The sequence below is a fragment of the Danio rerio genome, chromosome 17, assembly GCF_049306965.1.
Source record: "Danio rerio strain Tuebingen ecotype United States chromosome 17, GRCz12tu, whole genome shotgun sequence".
NCBI classification, from domain to species: domain Eukaryota; kingdom Metazoa; phylum Chordata; class Actinopteri; order Cypriniformes; family Danionidae; genus Danio; species Danio rerio.
In genome coordinates, this window is record NC_133192.1 from 19,465,001 (window position 1) to 19,471,488 (window position 6,488).

A 6,488-nucleotide genomic window follows, 5' to 3' on the forward strand; every position below is an offset into this window, starting at 1 on the left:
ATATCAAATCATTTATTTATTTATTTATTTATTTATCTATTATTTCATTTATTTCATTATTATTAAAAATGACAAAATAAATAAATTATGAAAAAAAGATAATTAAAGAATTGCAAATTTCCAAGTTCCTTTCACGAGTTCACACTCACACATAGAAAACAGAAATAACAAAATGAGCATATTTGACGCGCTGTCCAGAGAGAGGGCTCTGAGGCTGGAAGGACACTCGAGCTCAGAGCATTCTCTCCATCAAGAGAAACAGAGAGGTACGAGCTCAGTGTCTAGCATGATCCCTCCCCGTGCTTAATATGGATCTGGTTAAAGATGTGGACTTGGGGTGGAAGAGGGATGCAAAGTCGATGCGATGACTGAGGTAGAACGAGTTGGATAATTATGGGAATTCTCTTTGATTCTGATTGGTTGATTAGTGTGATTGCTGATTGCTGAGAATGCATTGTGTTTACTATATATGTGTGCTTCTCCCGAAATTAGTTTTAAAACTTCACTTAAAAAGGACAGGTTTTCTTCTATGACCACACAGACATATAGCTCTCATATTACCCATTGCCATGCTTCACTGTCACTCTCTTTTGAGAACACAATGGTTCTTGTAGCACAGCTGAAAGTGTCTCTTTCCTCAACAGCAGACAAAGCGTGCAGGTATATTTAACCATACTCTATTTCCATAAGGAGTGGTTTCCAGCACAGGACTGGGCAGGATCCATATGTCCCACATATGATTGGATGCTTCCCTGCTGCTAAGAGCAAGTGCCACAGATCTGTGCCATGGCAACACTTTGGTGATTATAATTCAGACAGAAAGGTCATTATTTATTGCTTTTGCCGCCTGCAGCAGACACTGGTGCCGTCCCTCAGTTCACAGTAATAAACTCAATAAATGACAGTGGACAGATGGCCCACCTTCAACTAGTGAAGAAGGTTATTTACATCTGTGGAAACTCACTATCAGCTCACTCTAGATCACTCACTCCTGACACACCTGACAAGCCCGCATCTGATAACAGAGAGAGAGAGAGAGAGAGAGAGAGAGAGTGTGTGTATGTGTGTGTGTATGTGTGTGTGTGTGTGTGAATGCTGTGAGTGTTCTGTGTGCATGTTTGTGCATGTGTGTGTATGTGTGCTTGTGTATGTGCATGTGTGTGTGTTGTTTATATGTGATTCAGTTTGTGTGTGTGTGTGTGTATATAATGCATGTGTAGATGTGTCTGTGTGTGTGTTTGTGCATGTTTATGTTCATGTGTGTGCATATTCTGTATGTGTGATTCAGTTTGTGTGTGTGTTTGCACATATGCATGTATATTTGCATGCGTGTGAATGAGTCTGTGTGTGTGTTTGTGCACGTGTGTGGACTGTATGTATGTGTGTTTGTGCGTTTGTGTGTGTGTATTCTGTATGTGTGAGTGTGTGTGTGTGTGTGTGTTAGTGCATGTGTGTGTGTAGTCTATGTGTGTGTGTGTGTGTGTGTTTGTGCATGTGTGTGCGTGTATTCTGTCTGTGTGAGTGAGTGTGTGTGTGTGTTTGTGCATGTGCATGTGTATGTGTGTGTATTCGGTATGTGTGAGAATTTGTGTGTGTGTTTGTGCATGTGTGTGGTTATGTTGTATATGTGTGTGAGTGTTTTGGAGAATGTTAAACTGAAGAATGTTATGTGTGAGGGTTGTGTTTAGGGGTAGGGTTGTGGAAAGAGGACAGAACACACAGTGTGTAAAGTATAACAATTAATACATCAGTAGAGAGTCCCCATAAAATGAAATGTGTGTGTGCGTGTGTGCTGCACTTTGTTGTTCTGATCAGTTTCTAGGTTCTGGAGTCCTGAGTAACATGACATTGTAATCTGGGCTATGTTTTATTTATGGACCTTAGCGAAGCAGATAACGGCTGTTTTAACAAACAAAGATGATTGCTTCAGGGGCCACTGGCTCATCCTGAGGTAATTAAGACAAAGTAGCTCCCTCGACCAGGAGGAGGATCCATACAACCTGCTATTATTTCCCTTAAAAAACATGAGAGAGAGAGAGAGAGAGAGAGGGAGGGAGAGAGAGAGTGTGTGTGAAAAGAGAGCATTTGATTCAAAAGGTCTTTTGTCATGTTTTATCTGTGTTTAAAGCTGTTAGTGGAGCGTGTGCTATCAGTGAGGCTAATGCAATACAAAACACCAGCTCCACAGTACAGCCGCGTCCAAAAACTCTGATGCTGAGCTGAAAATATGGGATATAACATCAACAGAAAGTTGTAGGACTTACACAAATAATGTTAAAAAAAGAAGATGAAAGTAAAGGCAGCATGGTGGCTCAGTGGTTAACACTGTTGTCTCACAGCAAGAAGGTCGTTGGTTCGAGTTCCAGCTGGGCAAGTTGGCATTTCTGTGTGGCGTATGCATTTTCTCCCAGTGATGGTGTGGCTTTCCTCCGGGTGCTCCAATTTCCCCCACAGTCCAAACACATGCAGTATAGGGGAATTGGATCAACTATATTGACAGTAGTGTGTGTGTGAGACAATGTGAGAGTGTATGGCTGTTTTCTGTACTGGTTTGTGGCAGGAAGGGCATCCGCTGCATTAAACATATGCTGGATAAGTTGGTGGTTCATTCCGCTGCTCTGTGAAGATGAAAAAAAAGCAATTTATTAGATTAGAAGTTGTTTTGCATAGAAGCATTTGCCAAATGAAAAGAAATGTAAGACTTGATTACAATTAATTCTGTACTAGATTTTAAGTGGCTCATTAAATATGTACATTTCGATCATGTGACTTCTGACTTTGAGAACTTTTTGCCTTTATTGAAGCTCAAGATGTTCTTTGGGTCATTTAAAATCCTCCTGGAAAATTAGATAGTACACCTTTTTATACTAAGAACTTTCTTTTCTATTTTTCTTTTTTTAAACACAGTTTAATCCTGGTAGTACGATAAAAGTGAACTTGGCCCAGAGGCAATCAACTTCGATGATCAACATATGAAGGTAAATAAATGTTTCTACTTTATTGTTTTCGCATGATTCAAGATGTTTATGTGAAGAACAGACTTTCCTTACAATCATGGTCACCGTTCACTTTAATCTGACTGAAAATAGTTGTTTTGGTTTCCAAAGATGAAAGAAAATTTTTTAATTTTTTGTCACAAATGTGAAATCTGACAAAAAGGACAAACTTTACTGCAATTAATTGCAACGTTTTTCAGTTCATTGCTTAAGCATTCAAAAAATATAATTCTTGATTTTGTTAAGTAATTTTAAACTACACTGAAAAAATAGCTGGCGACATGGGTGGCGCAGTAGGCAGTGCTGTTGCCTCACAGCAAGAAGGTTGCTGGTTTGAGTCTTGACTTAGTCAGTTGGCATTTCTGTGTGGAGTTTGCATGTTCTCCCGGTGTTGGTGTGGGTTTCCTCCGGGTGCTCCGGGTTCCCCCACAGTTCAAAGACTTGCAGTACAGGTGAATTGGGTGAGCTAAAATTGTCCGTAGTGTTTGTGTGTGAATGAGAGTGTTTGGGTGTTTCCCAGTGATTGGTTCCAGCTGAAAGGGCATCTGCTGTGTAAAACATGTGCTGGATAAGTTGGCGGTTCGATCTGCTGTGGCGACCCTGGATTAAAAAAGGGACTAAGCTGAAAAGAAAATGAATGAATGAATGATTCCTTGGATTTACAAATTTTTTATGTTAAGTAGTTGTAACCAATTTATTTGAGCTGAATTTAAACAAACATTACTAATTTAAATTGTTTGTTTAAATTCAACACAAATAAATAGTTTGTCAGTGTATTTAACTTTTTCCTTTCAGTATAGCATTAAAATTGAATTTATTTATTTTTATTAAATTCATTACTTCTCTTGCCAATAGTAATAATAATAATAATAATAATAATAATAATAATAATAATAATAATAAACATTAAATGCAATATTTCTATTTTTTACCTCATTCACTGTAAAAAATGCTGGGTTTCACACAATTGATGTGAGACAGAACAAAAAGTAACTTTTTAAGTTTTACACATTTAAGTGGATTGATCATAAAACAATTAAGTTGTCTCTTTCTTTTCTATTTTTCTTTTTTTAAACACAGCTTACTCCTGGTAATACGGTTAAAGTGAACTTGGACCAGAGGCGATCAAACTCCAATGATCAACATATGAAGGTAAATAAATGTTTCTACTTCATTGTGTTCATTTGGTTCTAGATGCTTATGTGAAGAACAGACTTTCCTGGGAATCATGGTCACCTTTTACTTAAATCTGACTGACAAGAGTAGTTTTGGTTTCTAAACATGAAAGAAAGTCAAATGGTTTAAAAACGCATCAGTGTCGCTTCAGTGTTAAAAAAATTAAAAATAAATAAAAACTTGTTCCAAAAACATAAAATAATAAATAGGATTTCTTAATTTCTTAATTTTTATATTAATTTTAACCTAATCTGTTTTTAACAATAGCATTAACATTTATTATTATTTTTTTATTAAATTAATCTCTGCTCTTGCCAACAGTAATAATAATAATAATAATAATAATAATAATAATAATAATAATAATAATAATAATAATAATAACTAGATGTATATTTCCTAAAGAAAATATGAGTGGGGTTTGCCGTGGCAAATCGCTGGAGTACAATCCATTTTGATTGGTTGCTATAGGGTGTTATGAGTGGTTGCAAAGGTGTTGCAAGGTAATTGCTAGGGTGTTCTAAATGGTTGCTAGGTGGTTGCTAAGATGTTTTTATGCAGTTGCTAGGGTGTTCTGAATGGTAGCTAGGTGGTTGCTAAGGTGTTGTTAGGTGGTTGCTAGGGTGTTTTGTGTGGTTGCTTAGCCGTTGCTAGGTGGTTACCAGGGTGTTCTGAGCGTTTGGTAAGTGGTTGCTAAAGGCTGATTTATACTTCTGCATCAAGCAAATGCGGTTGCATAGCCCTCACCATGACTGACACAGACGCTGACGCGCACCTCTCCGAAAATGTATCTACATGTCAAAATGACGTGTAGCGCAAGCTCTGTGATTGGTTGGCTTGGTAGCTGTGACCAGTGTGGGCGGAACCGGAAGCCGCTCAAACCTGTTGGAGCGAGTGTTTACAAGTGTGTAGTTCTGTGAAGGAGCTTTAGATGGAAAGCTTTGTTTTGTGTTAACCTTACTACAGTTGTTGCACGGTTCCTGCCTCTGATTCAGTGAGTTTGAGCAACTTATACATTAAAGTTGCGTTCAGAAATAACAAAACACCAGCGAAGAAACTCAACACAGAAGAACATAAAACCCTCACTGCCAGCTAGGATGTTGGAAGTGTTATTGCAGAGCAACACAAACAGCACGGAGAAGTATAAATGCACAACTATGCGCAAGGCATGCACCATGGGTCACGCCGATCACTCGACGCAGAAGTATAACTCAGCCTTAAGGTGTTTAGTTTTCCACTAATAATAATAAAAAATAAATGCAATATTTATTTTCTTTTCTTTTTTTTTTTTACCTCATACACTGTAAAAAATGCTGGATTCCACAATCAAAGTGTATTGGGACAACATGAATAAATTAAGTTAACTTGTTAAGTTTTACAGATTTAAGTAACATAAAACCATTAAGTTAAAACAAATAGAGAAATAAAGTTTAAACAAATAGCAAACATCTTTTTTTGAGTGCATAAGAACCCAAATGTACACACACCCCAAGGCGAGATGCACTTAAGCACGGAGCGTGTGTCAAATCAATTCTATATATTCCATCTAAAGCATATGTACAAAGCCGGGACGAGCTGATTTTTGGCTGAATACGTGCATTAAAATGGAGTGGTTTGTGGAAACAGGGGTCTGGGCTTTCCCCGCAGCTTGTCAGGCACAATGAATGGGGCTATCTGTTTGTTGTAGGCCTCATCCCTAGCCATGTTTATTTGTAAACTGAGCAGACAATATGAAAAGCTGGGCTGTACAAAGACCCGAGACTGCCAGCTGGCTGACTGAGGGTATTCATGCCTTCCCTCAACCCCTTTCACAATGGCAAAACCCTCAACAGACGCCTGAATGCATACACACACACACACACACACACACACACACACACACACACACACACACACACATGCACACGGGCACACATACTTACGCACACAACCTTTCAGAATAGCCCAGAGAATGTCTTAAGGAAGCTTGCGTCCATTTAAATGACACAAACACACACACATGTTACAAAGGGAGCCTCAGGCTTGACTACTGTAAAGCCGTTGGTCTGCAACGCCAAGAATGAGGAAGACTGTTTTACCAAGTATGCAGACGCAAGATTTACAAACCGGCCCCAAATCCCCCAGTGAGAAAACAAATTGGTCTCTCTTCCTGTTCACATCAATTGATGTTCTATTAAGGCCAGATGGCTCTGATGGGCCCTGAACCCGTCTTGCAGAACATACATAGAAAACGTCCATGCTTATTAATTTTCTGTCTGCTCTATGGATATTTAGCCCTTGGCTTGATTTTGACAGTAAAAAAAGCACTTTTGACAT